Source organism: Canis lupus, chromosome 36 (assembly GCF_003254725.2).
Source record: "Canis lupus dingo isolate Sandy chromosome 36, ASM325472v2, whole genome shotgun sequence".
NCBI classification, from domain to species: domain Eukaryota; kingdom Metazoa; phylum Chordata; class Mammalia; order Carnivora; family Canidae; genus Canis; species Canis lupus.
In genome coordinates this window covers 23,429,758-23,447,096 of record NC_064278.1, presented here as the reverse complement: position 1 = coordinate 23,447,096, position 17,339 = coordinate 23,429,758, and the positions used below count along the sequence as shown (strand labels likewise).

Here is a 17,339-nt window from a genome sequence, read left to right as displayed (position 1 = left end):
AAAATCCTGTTTTTCAAATAAATTATTTATATTTACAAGGATATAAATGTAAAACACCAATTTCCCATTGAGTCATCATTTCCTTAAAATGATATATATGCAGTTAGGAAATCAGCTATTAAAATTTTTTTTTTTTTTTTTTTTTTTATGATAGGCACACAGTGAGAGAGAGAGAGAGGCAGAGACACAGGCAGAGGGAGAAGCAGGCTCCATGCACCGGGAGCCTGACGTGGGATTCGATCCTGGGTCTCCAGGATCGCGCCCTGGGCCAAAGGCAGGCGCCAAACCGCTGCGCCACCCAGGGATCCCAGCTATTAAAATTTTGAAATTGGGGGATCCCTGGGTGGCTCAGCGGTTTAGTGCCTGCCTTCGGCCCAGGGTGTGATCCTGGAGTCCCAGGATCGAGCCCCACGTCGGGCTCCCTGCATGGAGCCTGCTTCTCCCTCTGCCTGTGTCTCTGCTTCTCTCTATATATATCTCTCATGAATAAATAAATAAAATCTTAAAAAAAAATTTTTGAAATTGTGGAAGAGAGATACTTTCTTTAAAGTCTTTAATGACTTACCATTTCCTACAGGATAGAATTTTAATTTTGGGGGGAAGCACATAAGGACCACTGTGGTCTGGATTCTTCCTGAGTCTCTACTCACTCCTTCCTCCTAATAACTCCCATCTTGCTCTCCTCAAGATACCTAGCTGTTTGCAGTTCTCTGAGCACTCTTTTTTTTCCCCAAACTTACAAGTCTTTTCTCTGGCTTTTTCTTTGTGCCTTTCTTCTCCCCAGTGGTGCCATCATATTTATGCATTTTTGATTACTTTATCCGTAGTACTTAACACAGTGTGCGGCGCATGGGGGGCTATAGCAAACGGAGGGCAGGTTGAAGAGTTTATCATTCTTTTAGAGTGTATTAAATCATCTTATATCCTTAGATAATTATATCTCTCTCTTTAACATCATTAAAAGTAGGAGGAGTTTCTAATTTGTCTTCTGTCCACTGTAGTCCTTAGAACACGGTAGGAACTTAATAAATGTTGATTGGATGAAGGGTTTGTTTTGAATTAATACATAAATGAAAAGTCAACTAAATTTGTCTCTATGCCTTGTGAAATTTTAGCTTCAAACTTACCTTATTGTATTATTTATTGATGCAGGAGCATTTGCTCTTTATTTTTAGCATATATTTTGTGGTAGGTGCTAGGCACTGAGAGGAATCTAGGTAAGACTTTTATCCTGGACAATATATAAGTCAGATGAAAAAAAAAAACCCAACCAATTCATTTTAGGTATGGATCCATTGTGTGCATTGTGGAGAAATATTTTGCTACTGACCTCCTACTCTAAGGGACTGTGCTAAATACTCTAAAGGCACCACTGAGGAATATTTTTGCTTTTCAGCAGAGCTATCAATAGAGCTCTTTGCTTCATGGAGATGGATGGGGCTGGGGAAAGTGGTGTCTGAGTATTTTAACAGGAGTGAAATCAGTCATCAAGTTAGACTTGAAATGTCTTTTCGTTCTTGTGAACGAGCCTGCCTTTCACCTCCATCTCTGAAGAAAACCCACGAGTGCACCAAAGCCCCTGCTACTTTTGTTGTTGTTTTATTGGTGGCTTTATAGAGTTGTGTTAAGACCTGAGCACTACCAGTCTTTGTGGAAATAACTCTTTCCCTTCCTGATGCCCTAACAAAATGTCTCCCTTATTCATTTTAAACAACATAGAACTCCTTTCCTGTTTGACAGTTTCAAACCCCAAACTCCGATGAGTGGGAGGGTGGTAGGTACATTCCGGATAACTGTTTTCCATACTTCAATTACTTCTTTGTCTTTCTCTTCTAATTTTAGACTCTCATTTTCGGGTCATGAGAAAATGGCTCACAGAGACAATGTAAAATTTAAAAAGAAGGATTTCCCCAAATTAGTAGCAGCCTGCAGAGCTGAGGAAGGAGATGGCATCAGGATATGTACTGACAGTGAATTCTAGGGTCCTGGGAGGAAGAGGATGGCAGTGAAAGAGAAGGTCGGGGGTGACAGATGGTGAAAGCCATGATTTGGGGTGGGGGGAGGAGATATTGGCACATCCGTACTTTACCCCCTCATGCCCTTGAAAATACCAGTGAATCCCAAGGTTTCATGGGGAAGCAGGACTTGACAATAATGTAGTGAGATGGCAAAAAGCAGAAAGGTCCATTCCAGAAAAGTTTGGTGAATCCTCTAATGGGGACCTTGGCTTTAAAACATTATTACAGCTTAACTGATAAAGTATAGGTGCAGCTAACTAATCTGAGTTTTAAGATAAACTCCCAAGTAATTTAGAGAATGGGAAATTAGATGCTTTTTAAGCTTGGCTTTATTCTTTTAGAACGGTGGGGGTAGTTTATTTTGTTACTCTATTCTGCAGGAAGAAAAGAACTAAAGAACTGTGTTTATGCAATAACATGTTTGAGGCTATCACAACAGTGCTTTAGCTGTAGCTCAAAATCTTTGAATTCTTACCTTTAAGATGAAATTTAGACTGAGTGAATTTCAATTTTATTTTAATTTCTGTCCCTTAAAATGTTTTTAAAAATGGAAATGAATAGATAGCCATCAGAGACTAGACTGGCTTTGCTTTTGTAAATGAGGGATTAGGATTTGTCTGTTCTATAAAGGACACCCCGCATTTAGATTAGACATAATCTGATTGTATTGCAATACAAAGGCCATTCAAGTCAGCTCAGTGTCCAGGGTCTGTAAACACCATATGACCACTGATTGGTCCAGAGAAGAGTATTAACAGAAAGATAATGATGAGTTTTAATCCACATCCTTATAGCACAACAGCTGTGGCTTTAAATGAGTTTTCTTTTGGACTTTAGATGTGATGCTTTATTTCTTACAAATGGTAAATTGAATAACTTTTTTTTTTTTTTACTCCTGCAAAGAGTATATACCTATTTAGCATGATTTTTACTTGATTAGGTAGTTTTCTTATCTCAGTTTTATTTAGAATACAAAATAGGTGTTTGACATTTATTTAAAATTAGACTGACCATGTAATTTATTGTACAAAGCAAGATTCTCTTGAAAGTATTAATAATATGCCCGGGACAAAAGGCATAAACCAGGAATCTTCAGGATAAACCAGCCTGAATGGTCATCCTTTTTAAAAGCCATATTTTAACTTTTTACCCTCCAATAAAATTATAAAATCACAATTAAAATGTTAGAAAATCAAATGTCCTTTCCAAGTGTGATTTAAAACAGTATGGTGCTTTAGGAGTGAAAAGAACAGAGAAAAAGCAAAACATGGGTCTCTGGTCACAATGAGTTTTTTAAATGACAAGTGTGTTTAAATATGATTTCCAAATTTTATTTTCTTTGCATCTTGTGATTCTCAAATGTATTGAGTTTGTATAGCAAACATATTAAGCATTTATTCTCTATATGTTTGTGTTCTACTAATATCATTATTCATATTGCACCTGCTATATAGAAAATGTTATGCTAGTTTGTGTGGAATATTGCAAGGAATAGGAAGGACAGAAGAATCACAACCTGATAAATGTCAAAAATTTAGTTTTATTGTCAGTATTTGCTGGTTGACTCTCAAACATCCCTTCTCTCTTCCAAATACAGTGTCCCAAGCGTCCTAACTATGAAACCTACCTGGGTAACACAGACCTCTCCTTCAGTTCCAAAAGGGCCCTGATTGGTGTAAGCAACCCGTGTTTCCTATCCCCTTAGCCACAATGATTTTTTTTTTTTTTTTTAGTGATGGTCATGTGGAACAGATGTGTACAGCTAAACTGGACTGGCATTTTAATTGAGTTACTGGGAAAATAGACTATGACTTTCCTACTGAAAGTAATTGAAGCTGTAGTTTTAGGAGGTACTACAGATCATCTGAAGATCAAAACAAGTCTTAGGATGAATACGACACCTAAGGTCAGAAGGTTGGTATGAAGATAGTGTTGGTGGCATTGTTCAGCTGCTGAACCAAGCCAAATCCTGTCACTGCAGTTTTTGGTTACATGAACCAATAACTTTTCTCAGTTAAAAAAATAATAAGATGGAACTGGAGGGTATTATGCTGAGTGAAGTAAGTCAGTCGGAGAAGGACAAACATTGTATGTTCTCATTCATTTGGGGAATATAAATAATAGTGAAAGGGAATATAAGGGAAGGGAGAAGAAATGTGTGGGAAATATCAGAAAGGGAGACAGAACATAAAGACTCCTAACTCTGGAAGGTGAGGAGGGCGGGGGTGGGGGTGAATGGGTGACGGGCACTGAGGGGGGCACTTGACGGGATGAGCACTGGGTGTTATTCTGTATGTTGGTAAATTGAACACCAATAAAAAATAAATTTATTTAAAAAAAGGAAAAAATAAGTTATTGCAGTAAGTTCCATTAATAACTTTTATTGCTCAAGGCTTTGAGTTGCAGTGTCAGATACTTATAATCAAAGACTTCCTAATACATGATTTAAAAATAATTGCAAGTCATTTTGATTTGCAAATATTTGAGAACCATGATTTGAGAAGAAGAATGGCATGCTCTTTCTAAAATTGGTACAGGAAAGTCTTCAAGTCTGGATGTTGGATTAGGAAGGTAGAGATAGGATGAACAGTAAAAATGCAAGGAAAACTATCCAGGTCAGAATACTTCTGTACAAAGAAAAACAATGGGAACAAAGAGAAAGGAGTGCTAAGGAAAATGTTTCAGACTCACTTGATAGTGAACCAAATCTTGATGGAAAGTGAAGAAGTTGTTAAAAATGAACATAGCTTTGTGGCCTTGCTTGTCTGGCAAGGGAGAGCTGGATATACAAGAAACTTGACAGGGGCGCCTGGGTGGCTCAGTCATCAGTTAAGCATTTGACATTGGCTTAGGTCATGATCTCAGAGTCCTGGGATTGAGCCCTGAGTGGGGCTCTGCACTCAGTGAGAGTCTGCTTGAGGATTCTCTCTCTCTCTCTCTCTCTCTCTCTATCCCTCCTCCTGTTCATCCACTCTCTCAAATAAATAAATCTTTAAAAAAAAATTAAAGTAAACTTGCCTAGTCATAGCACGCAGTCTTCATCTTTTTATCCATAGTTAAAATTCACTTGTTTGTGAGACTCACACTACATCTATGTAACTGAACACAGCACTTGTACTCAGTATTTCATGGTAACTGAAGAATTTGGTGTCTGTGGACAAGATCCAAGCAGAAGAGTAGATCTCACTATCGTTACCTCAACTGCTTTATCTCTCTGATAGAATCAAGGTTAGTAAATTGGCATATTCCTTTGGCAAAGACTTCATGACCAGTGTAAAGTTATCTTTTGATTCATTTTGAATTCTGAGCTCTTCAATACTAGATATTTGTATTGTTTTTTAAAATTTCCTTCTCAAATGGAGAGAACCCATGTGTAGAGGAGATTTTCCTCACATAGGCCGAAATCTGCTTCCCCGCCCTCACAACCTCCAAGTTATATAATCACTAACAGAATGATATCTTCATAGTTTTTAGGATGGAAAAATATTCCAGTGACTTAACTTTTTAGGCTTGATGATCTAGGATCTTTCAGTCCTGGGGGAGATGTCTGGGTTTACTCTGTTCTATATTGATAAGCAAATGGTGTTCACTTGCTAGCCTCGGGTACAGATGAAAGTTTAAAAATCCAGGAAGTTAGATTCAATATGTGGAGATGACATTCAGAACTCAAAATATCCTTTATGGCTTAGGATGGGCACCTTCCATGAGTGTAGGATTCAACCAAACCTTGACAACTAAGGTATATGTTGTTGCTGCTGCTGCTGCTAATTAGGATTATGCTGAGTCAGACCGAATATTAAATTTTCCATTATTATTGCCTTTTGCTGTTTTTAAACTTTAAAGTACTAAAAGAAATTGGCTTTGCATGTTAGTCTATTGCATTTAGTTCAAAGCTAGTTTTGAATAAAGTGATGTACTAAGCTCCATTAGCTTAATAAGTATAAACTGTGGAATGACCTCACACTTGGAAAGTGTATGCTTCATAGGAGTGACAGGCAATCCTCTTTGAAGAAGAGGCATAAGGAACCTAGAGTAGAAAGACAAAATCCTATTAACTCACTTGTTCCCACTGTCCTTCATAAATCACTGTTGAGTAGACTTTTACTTAACTCATCCTCTCAGTATAATTTGTAGTTTGGAAATCCATTGCGTAGTAGATTTTCTTTCATGAAAAATCAAATTTAATGACTTAATGAGAATTCTGTAGGCTTCTTTGGAGGTGACCACAATGAGTGTGTTGGTGTTATTTATTTATTTTTTTAAATAGGAAACCTTGTGTTATTCAGCAGAATATGGTGAATTTCAAGTATGTTTTATCACTAATGCATTATCTCAGTTTTGTCTCTTAGGATGTGATAGAGGCACTTTTTTTTCCTTGCAGTCTGTTTTGTCACCCCAGTCAGATTAATGAATTATGAATTACACCATTTCATTAGATATAGAATTAAGAGAGGATGTTTTCCTTGGGGACTTCTGCTTGGACTATGTCATTAATCATATTCTGCAAGAACTATAGTCAAGGCAGATTGGGAATGGTAGTTTATCTGGTACAGACCAAGACGGGGGAATAGGTTGTCATTTAGTCTATCTTGGGGAAAGCGTGTCTGAAGAACATGGCTAGATAAGGAATGACATCTTAAAATTGCCTCTTATTTTGATCTCTGTCAGAGGTCTGAAGAACTGCATGTGAAACTGTGAAGTCTTCTCAGAAAAAAAGTAGAAGTCATTTAACAAGAGTTTGCTTTTAGTTCCATGCATAGTTTTTAAACTGAGAGGTATAACACGTAAACGTGACTGAACTTGGTGTTGGAGGCTTTACTTATTTTCTCCGCAGCTGCTGTCCCGTTGCCAACCTCCTTTGACCTTCCTATACTTCCTTTGTGGGAGGAAACCCAAACGTCTCACGGGATATTTTAAATGATCAATCAACATGAGCATTTCTGATATTAAATGATTTTAAAGAATTTAAATCACGAGGCTCTTCTTAATTGCCCCCAAATGCCTCCATTTGTGATTACCACTTAAAAAGTGATGGAACTCAGTGGAAAGAGAAGTGTGGAGTACCAGAGGGAAGGAGAAAAAGCTGTGCTCTGATGGTAGGGAGTTTGCATCTTCTTACCAGTCACAGAGTCATGCAACGGGAAAGATTAACAGCCTTTCTTTCAATAAGTACTTTGAATATAAACGGGAAAACAAAAAGGGGAAAGGAGAAAAAATGAGTGGGAAATACCAGAAAGGAAGACAGAACATGAAAGACTCCTAACTCTGGGAAACAAACTAGGGGTGGTGGAAGGGGAGATGGGCGGGGGGTGGGGTGACTGGGTGACGGGCACTGAGGGGGGCACTTGAAGGGATGAGCACTGGGTGTTATGCTATATGTTGGCAAATTGAACACCAATAAAAAATAAATTTATAAAAAAAGAAAAGAAAGCTTTTGCAAAAAGCTCCACTTGAAATCTTTTATTAGTTTTGATAGGTCAGACTACAGAGCACAAATGGAAATCTGACAGTTGTTTCTTGGTTGAAATAGAGTAAAGAGGCCCAGAGTATAGTAAGATGAGATTTATCGATAGCTAATAATATTATTAGGATTTTAATATCTCAGATGGACCCCCCCCCCCACCTCCATTCACGAATCTCTTTTTTTAGGCTTAGAATATTTACAGGAAAAAGGACACATTGCCCCCGGGTCAAAGATAAAATAAAAATAGAACTGTAGACTTTTAAGAAAGTAATTGAAGAAGAATATTGCATATCAAAGTTATACTTTGCAGTCAAAAACATATTCATAGATAAATTTATAGCCCTAAGATATCTTGTTGCTTAACAATAAAATTTGAAAATACATGAGTGAAACACTCAACTCTAGATATTTGGGAGGAAAAAGAATCCTGAAACAGAATAACAACAATAAACTGAACTTAAGCAGTAAGAATAATTTTTTTTTAAGATTTTATTTATTTCTTCATGAGAAACACAAAGAGAGGCAGAGACACAGGCAGAGGGAGAAGCTGGCTCTCTGCGGGGAGCCCGACGCGAGACTTGATCCCAGGACCTGGGATCATGCCTGACCCGAAGGCAGATGCTCAATGACTGAGCCACCCGGGCGCCCCAAGAATAAATTAATAATAGGAACAAAACACAGGATTTAATGTTAGAAAATGGACAAACAATAGAGTTGATGAATGATGTATCTAAGGCTAGTTTAAAATGAAATAATGAAATAAACATTTGGTAAATGGAACTTAAAAAGTGAGACAAAAGCACAAAGAAACACATTTAAGAATGAGAAAGGGACTCTGGCCACAGTCAGAAGAAATGAAAAATTATGCCAATACCCTGTGTAACTCTCAATGCAGATATACTTGAAAATCCTGATGAAATCTGCGTGTTAATTCTCATTAGCAAAAACAAAGCCACAAAGTAAACTGGAAGAGATTTTTTTCAGTAACAGAAAAGTATCAAGCTTTTATTTACCAAACAAAAAAATAAATAAAGCTTTTTATACCTCAGGAAAACACAGTGGGGCATCTTGATTGCCATAGGCATACCTACACACACACGGAGATACCCTCACACACATCCACATATATGTACATATATGCACACTCCCAGTGCATTTGGAAAGTCTGGAAACATAAACTCATGTCAACAGTATGCTACTTACATTATCAAAAAATATTCCCAGTACATTTTTCTTTAATCTCTAGATACTTTTTTGGGTTAAGTACCTGGAGCAGTCTAATTATTAATCTGAAAAAAAAGTACTATCTGTATACTACAGAGTGTCCAGAAAGTCTGTTAAACTCAAGCAAAATGGTGTATTAATAGAACATCAACGATTGTGGCTGCTGTTAACTCTTCCTCCCAGGAAGAAGAGGCCAAGATGATTTTTTAAGAATCTGAGCATTCCACATTTCACTCCTCTTCCAGGGGAAAACCAAAGAACTTTGGGGTTTTATTCTCTGGGGGAACAGTAACTTGGGTTGCCCAAAAGGAACAACCTTGTGGTTTCAAGACTTGAAAGAGGCAGAGAAAGGTCCCACGTAGAGCTGTAGGTTATGAAACACAGAGTAGCAGGGCAGGCCCCAGCCCCACTCCCAAGGGAGGTGGGGGAGGTGATATGGGCCTTGGGTGGTGGATGGATGAAGTGGCTGCGGAGGAGGTGGAGCCACAAGCAAGCGAGACCGCTGTGTTCTAGGCACATAAATATTTCAGGGTCTGTCACTGATGAGAAGGGAGAAATGGGGCCCCCCCTTTCACCTGTCCTTGGGTTTTAGGCCCCAGCTTCTCGGTGGTGACCACAAGGGACTGAAAGCCACAGCCCATCCTCAAGTTTGCTGAACTTCTTGGTGCTCTTCTTGTAAGACCAAGGTGGGAAGCAGTGTGAGTGGTAAATACTGTTGGTTGGCAGCTTTTATTTGATTTTTTTTAAAAAATAAAGATGACGTTAGATGGAAGAGCAAATTTTTATTTGTGCGTGTGTTTACAAGTGTGCATATATCTATACACACATATCCCTGAGATGCTGGCGGAAAAAAGCCCCGAAATATTAGCTGAGTTCTAAAAAGAAAGCCTGCCTTTGTTACTTTCCATCTGATGAAGAGGCTTCGGGACCGGAACTTTGGGGAAGCGCAGGTCCCCTGGACGAGTTTGATGTCCTTCCAGGTTCATCTTGGGGTTTTAAAACCTGATGAGCGCTAAAGGCAGCTCTGAAGATGAGAGCATTTTTCTCTTTTCCATTGGCCTGCACGTGGTCCTTCCCCGCCCGGTGAGCCCTGGAGAGCAGAGCAGAGTGAACCGACTTGAGGTGTGTTGCGGGCATCAAAATACAGCTATGATCTAGCACACGGCAGCAGTGCTTCGTGGTACTTAGTTTTAAAAATTGAAAGAGGGATCCCTGGGTGGCGCAGCGGTTTAGCGCCTGCCTTTGGCCCAGGGCGCGATCCTGGAGACCCGGGATCGAATCCCACGTCGGGCTCCCGGTGCATGGAGCCTGCTTCTCCTTCTGCCTATGTCTCTGCCTCTCTCTCTCTCTCTGTATGACTATCATAAATAAATAAAAATTAAAAAAATAATAATAAAAATTGAAAGATCTCTGGCAGGGGTGCATTTTATGTTTTATGTATGACACTAACACACCAGCAAAGGATTTAATCGTGACCATTCAGAAATTATTTGTTAAGCCCTAATTTAAAATAAAATGGTGTTTAATCAAGGGACATTAATCAATTGTAATACTGATTTAAAGAGTCTTTTATTGAAGGGAATATTTACTTGTTCATTATATCGGGTTATTTTAAACTGAAAGGAAAAATAGCATTCTGTTACCTTATAAAGTGGCAATGTTTGAATCAACTGAAATCTACATGCCCTGCTGCTAAATCACTTTAGGATATTTTTCACACCTAATTCCTATTGAGTTGGAAGTACCTGCCCTATGTAGGAGTGGCAAATTTTGGTGAACCTGTCTTTGCTTTCATAATTTTTAAGAAAACAGCCCCATATACAGTATGCAGGAAAATGAAAAGTCTCTAGTTCTTTCTGTTACATGCACACACACAGACACACACATTCACAATCACACTCATTCATCCTGTCCTACACAACCCTCTCCCTCATTCCCATAAACATCTGTTTGCTCAAGCACAAATACACACGCTTTGCTCCAGTAGTCATACTTAGACACACACTCTTCTTTGCTCAGGTCAACACACACACACACACACACACACACACACACACACACACACACTTGCCCAGGCCGATGTACCCATATGGGCATACACATGCATATGAACCCATTCAAGTCAACACCCTCACACATGGGCCTATTCAAATTCACACACACATACACAGTAATACCTACACTTACAGGGTTAAGCTTTTGTTCTCTTTTTCTCCTCACTGTTTCCCAGCTACCTTCTGACTTTTCTGTCCTTGGTTTATACATTTCTTTTGATCTTTGACTTGGAAGTGGGTGACTCAGACCAATTATTTCATGTGATTATCTTTGGGATGAGATTGGTGATTTTGATACTGGCTCATTTTTATTATTTGCATGTCGTTTAAGAGAAAGAACGTCATGAACTTATTCTGCTTTCAAATGCCAAAGCGAGTGTTGAGGAGACGATTATATAAGTAGATGAGAAAATTGCCTTTCACACATATTTGTTGAGTCAACAGGGTCAGATGAGAAGGTGGCAAGGAACGTATCTTGAAACTCAGGAAACAGCTCTTTATTTTGCCATATTGCAGATAAATGTTCTTTCTGTGTCACTCTGTCCTAGGCTTTATTACTTGCTTTCCTTGAATCTGATAATTTACTAATTCAGAAATAATGTGCAATAGAATAGTAATAAAATTTAGTATTTTGATAGCAGACTGAATAAAAGGGTGGGCAATCGACTTGCCTTTTTGAAATCGAGAGCTTTCTGTTTGTGAATATATAAGGATAGATATATGTCATTGTTCTGCTTTCAACAGAGTTAGAAATGCCCACTGTTCTTCACAGTAAAAGCTTCATTTCTGTGTGTAAGAGATTGGAAGGCACCATCTGGGACACATCGTATGTTCATGTTTCTTCAAGAGAATCTGGAAATCATACTTTGGGATTTTGTTGCTGATGGAGAAGAGAAAGGGGAAAAAGCTTTCGTGTATTACACCTGGTCTGTTGGTGCCTTTCTTGTAAAAACTGAAATTAAATGAAACAATGCTAATTAGACTATCCTATGTTATATTCAGAAGGATACCATTAATATTTCTGAAATTGCTTATTTAAAAATTGTGTGGGTTTTATTTAGATAAATATTTTATTTGGACACTTTCCCGGTCTTGCTAATTGGATAAGAAAATTTTGGAAAATATGCCTGGGACAAACATCGAACATTCCCTTTATTTGGGAAGCCCCTATTTGGTATAGTCACTAGAGAAATTGTTGGTCTCCCGTAAACAGAAGGAAGATCTTCTTGTTCCCTGCCTCCCTCCTTCGCCGGTCAGACCAGAGAAGTCCCCATTGACCATGCAGTAATTACTTTTTTTAAAAGTCCAGATTGGTTTTTCCTAATTTATGATTAAGAACCCTGAGCTACCCAGAAATGAGCAAGCTACTTAATTTCCTATTCTGGCACCCAGTATACAGTGGCCTCATACATAGTTGGTACTGAAAAATATTTCATTGACTCCCTCGTTCAACAGATATTTACAGGCACCTACTATATAACAGGCAGATGCCCAGTTCCTACGTCTATCAAAGTAAACAAAACAGAAAAGCATTTGTTTGTGAGAATTGTAATCGGGTGGGAAAATAGACAAATATACATATAATAAATGAGATGGGGATATATGCTATGGAAAAATACATTGAAATAGATAAAGCATGATAAAGGAATGAGTTGCTTGTTTTTTATATAGGGTAATCAGGGAAAGCCTCTCTTAGAAGGACTTCCTTTTGAGGCTAACGTAGAATGAGTCCAGGGTAAATCTGGAGAAAGAGTGCTCTAAATAGAAGGAAGAGCAAGGACAAATGCCCTGAAGCCAGAAAAGCAGAAAGATGCTTGGCATGTTGAGTAAAGGGGAGAAACATGGAAGACTCGAGGTCAGACATTGCAGGGCAGCAGACTATTTGGGCTCTGGGGCCTTCATAAAGAATTTGGATTTTACTCTGAGTGCAATGGGAAGTCATTGTAGAGCTATAAGCAGAGGAGTGTTGCGATTGGACTTAGGTATTTTTTATAGAATCCCTCTGGTTGCTGTGGGGAGACTAGACTATGGGGGATAAGAGATGAGGGATAAAGCTACCTGAGGTACTAAGACATCCCAGGTGAGAGATACTGTGGCTTGAACTAGAATGAAAGTGAGGAGAAGTGATCAGATCCTGGTACATTTTGAAAGTAGAGTAGATAGGATTTGTAACTCTACTAGAAGAGGACAAGAAGAAATGAGGGCCTATTAGGGATGACTCCTAGGTTTTTAGCCTGAACAACCAGCTGAATAAAATTCTCATGTGGTTGAATGGCCAAGTAGTTTGGGGATGAGGAGTAGTCTGAGATTTGGTTGTGGACAATTTGATAGACATTTAAGTAAAGCGGGCAGTTCTATATGAGTTTGGAGTCCAGGTGGAAGCTTAAGATGGCCAGAACACAGTGTATGTGTGTAATAGATTATACATGTAAGTTGTCAGTGTATAAAAGGTATTTAAAGCCAAGAGCCTGGATGAAATCATCTTGTGAATGAATGAGCGTAGAGAAGAGGCAGAGAAAAACTGAGCCTTGGAGCACTTTACCATTTATAACCACATAAATGAGGGGGCACCCGCCAAGGAGTCAGTGAAAGGTGACTGGCATAGTAGGAGAAGTACCAAAGGAGAGCTTCTAGTGTCCTAGAAGCACATGAATTATAATTTTAAAGAAGGAGGAATTCCTAAATGTGTCATATCATAGGAAAGTGGAAAATAACCGGAAGACTGTGAATCGACTGCTGCATCTGCAAATGTGGAGGGCTCTAGTGACCTGGCCAAGGGCTTGAAGGGTGTCACATGAATAAAAAAAAATCTGAATTAGTCAAGTGATCAATCAGGATGTGGCATGGATATGTTAATAGAACTGTTCGTAGATGAACAAGACACTAACAGCCCTGTTCCCCAGAATTAAGCAATTTCGTGATTGCAGTGTGTTTTTAGGAAAGCAGAAATACCAGGACAGATCGTTTCACTATTTTTAATTGGCTTCCTCTCCATTCCCTATTCATAATCTTTATCATTCTTCTCGAATGATAAAGAATGATGATTCTTCTCCTCAGCCTGTTTCAGTGTCAGTTTATGAGCTTGCCTCCTGCCTGATTTAGGTAGTAAAAGGGAACGTCTGCGAGCTCCATGAATGTTCTTTCCCCATTGCCTGCTTGTAAATCTACCTGTGTCTGCCCTTATTGGTATTTCTTACTTCTAAGTACCAAAGGAAAGATATTCCTCCCAAACGAGTCTCTCCACCTGTTCTGTTGTTGCTTCTTCCTCTCAGGACCCTTGTAGTATCCATTCCCTTCTGTTAAGCCTTTATCTTGTCCCTTTATTGCTTCTTCCAGCTCGTAAATATGTTTGCTCATAGTTTTCCCATCTTAAAAATACCAGCCATTCTTAAATTTATATTCCCATCTAGCTAGATAAAAACAATAGAGACATGTTGTAAAGTATTTTGGAAATAAGGAAATGAGGAAAATGACAGACACCCGTAATCTCATTTCGCAGAAATGATCGTTTACATGTGTTTACATTCCATTATTTTTCTACATGCATTTTTACTGACTAGGAATCCAACCACATATAGACTATTAAAATCTTTCTTTTTATTTGACTTATATTGTAAGACTTCTCACATACCATTAAACATTTAAGAACTATATTAAATAGCTAGAGTATTTAATACTATTATTATGCTATGATTTATATATTTGTGATTTTATGAGACCTTTACCTAGTTTCTATTTTTGATGTAAAATAAAACTAAGGTGAATATCTTTGTACATAAATCTTTTACTACATTCCAGATTATTTCCTCGGCAAGAGTCTAAAGGAAAATGCTGAATCAAAGGATATGCACTGTTTTATGACTCTTGTTAGATATTGCCAAATTGTTTTTTAAAAACGTTTCTGTCGATTTATATACCTACTGGGAAGTGTAAGTGTGCCTCTCTCCTCCAAATGCTTCTGAGGGCTTTTGAAAAATGATTATTTTATAAAACAATCTTTGCTAATTGAACAGTTTAGTGTTATCTCATTTCTTAAACTAATGTGTGATTACTAGAGAGGTGGAAATCACTTTTTAATGTTTGCTGTGTTTTTATTTTGTTTTCTTTTTTTTTTTTTTGCTGTTTAATGTTTTTCTTTTCTTATGACTTTTCCCTCATGTCCTTTGCCCATCTTCCACACCCTCCATTGGATCTTCACCAGTTCTTTTGTTGACTTGTATGATGTTATCAACCATTTGTCTTTCATATTTGCTGCAATAATTTTTCTAATTTGTTGCTTTTAGTTTTATGTTTTTATTGATTTAAAGTTTAAGATAGTCAAGTGACAACTTTAAAATTAATTGGTGGTGGAATGGTAAGTCTCCAAACAGACCCAAGTAGATATAAGAATTTGGCATATGTTCAAAGTATTTAATTCACTGGGGGCAAATGTCCAGATTTTGAGGCAAACATTGGTAGAATTTCTTTCTCATACCTCATATCAAAATAAATTTCAAGCAGAGCAAGGATTCAAGTATTTTTTTTTTAAATCTAACAAAACATAACAGCATGGGAAAATGTTTAAGTGGATAGATGTTCTTTCTAAGCATGTCAGTAAAGGTAGAAACCATTAGGGTAAATATTGACAAATGGGATTAATTTGAAACCTTCCACTCATCAAAAAATTAACAAAGATAAAATACAAATGACAAGCAGGGAAAATAATTTATAACATATGGAAATATTAATTTTTAAAATTTTATTGAAAAGATCTCTTAGAAATGAAAAAAAAATTTTCTAAGAAGGAACTTGATCAAGGAACATGAAGGGATAAGTTAGAAAAGAAGAAATACCAATGATGAATAATCATTTAGAAAATCTAACATGACTAGTTTTCAAAGAAGGTAAAACAAATGTTTAGGTGTAATATTTGGAATTATAAAAATGTGCTTGACTTTCCAACACTTTTTAGTATATGAGTGACCCACCCTACTGAGTCAAAGTCACCTATTAACCTAAGGAATTTTTACACTTTTAAAACTAGAAGAAAGAAAATTAAGACTTACACGATCAGCTTTTGAAGCCATGTAGTTGAGAGAGAAATAGTTTGTGCTTGTGTTTGTTTTTAATTCCAAAATGTTCCTTTTAATGAAGTAAGATGTATTGTAACCATTGACAGTAATGATGATGACAGTGTACATCAATATCTATTGATATATGAAGATTTGTTTGATATAGAAATTGAAAACTTTAAATTTCAAAGCAACTGTGATCCCATTTATATGATAATAAAAAGAAAACTCATATATATACATACTAGAAAGTAAAGAAATTACTGTAAAATGTAACAACACTTCCCCTGGATGGTGAGGAAAATCAACAATCTTTCTTATTTACTTTTTCATGCATTTTAAGATTTATGAATGTCCCACGTATTACTTTTGTAATTATAAAAGTAAAAGTATTTACATTTTGAAAAAAATCTTTTTTTGGTCATTTTTCTCTATACTTAAAGTCTTTACTTCATTAAATATTTATTTAAAACTTTTTAAAAGTTTTTTTTAATTCTTCCTGCTGGGAATTTATTTAATATTTGGTTTGAAGTAAGAATGTAAATCCTCTTACATAGCCAGTATTCCAAGTAGTTGAACAAGTGTTGTAGTCCAGTTTATTAGATAATTACTTATTGATTGCTGATGCTCTTCTCATCAAAGATCATTAACTTCTATTTCCTACTGTCTGTGTAGAGAAAATTCTATTCCATTAGTTCACCTGCCTGTTGTTGTAACATTTTATCTCACTCTTTTAATTATTATTTCACTACACTATGTTTCTTACTAAAAGGACAGATTCCCTCATTACCTTTTTTTTTAGAACATTCTTACATATTTGTTTTTCCAGATGAATTTTAGAATCAGAAGCTTAAAATTCACTTCCTCATGCTTCTTAATCAATATGTACTAAATAAACATCAACATTTTTTTCTTGAAAATCCATGGCCATGACTATGAATGAACTATAAATAGTGTAGCATACTTGTGAGTTCTTCAAATATGATGGATCTTTGCTTGCATTACAAGTGACTTTAGATTTAGGTTTTATAAAAATTTCTGTGACAAATTGTTATTTTTCCCAGTATCTTCCTTTTCTGATACCTCCAAATGATATATCTATGCCTTTTAAATCAACTTCCATTTGTATCAGACTAAATGATTGAACTCTGTGCTTTGTATATTGGTAGTTCTTGGGCCTCTTCTGTATATTCTTGTCTTGGCTACGTTTCGTATAATGTAGACTGACACTTTAATGACTCTGGTTAAGTGTGCTGTTTGCACATGAACAAAAAGACAATTCGAATAAGCTACAAAAGGAATGAGGCTACCTCAAAGGCAAGAAATGCAAAGATAAAAGAGTTTTTCTGAAATCTTGAGTTCATGAGACAAGTTTCTTACATGTCTTCTTCATCTGGGCTTCTCTATACTGGAGACTTAGAATTTGTAACTGGATCACTGCTCATCCTGGAATTTAGGTGATGGGATAGGAATGCAGGTTAATGGGCCAAGTGAACACATAGACACAACGTGACTTTTTTTTTTCTCC

At 37.1% G+C, this 17,339-nt stretch overlaps 1 protein-coding gene across 6 annotated transcripts in view; it reads left to right on the top strand.

Moving 5' to 3' along the window:
* ZNF385B (zinc finger protein 385B) overlaps positions 1 to 17,339 on the top strand; it is a 382,539-nt gene that overhangs the window by 33,903 nt on the left and 331,297 nt on the right. Inside the window, exon 1 of one of the 6 annotated variants that reach the window (XM_025460351.3) lies at positions 3,806 to 3,932. The exons of the other annotated variants lie outside the window; for them this stretch is intronic. The gene's annotated coding sequence lies outside the window, so the exon portion shown is untranslated. Of the gene's footprint in view, positions 1 to 3,805; positions 3,933 to 17,339 lie in introns of those variants that run through there. 6 annotated transcript variants of the gene reach the window in all.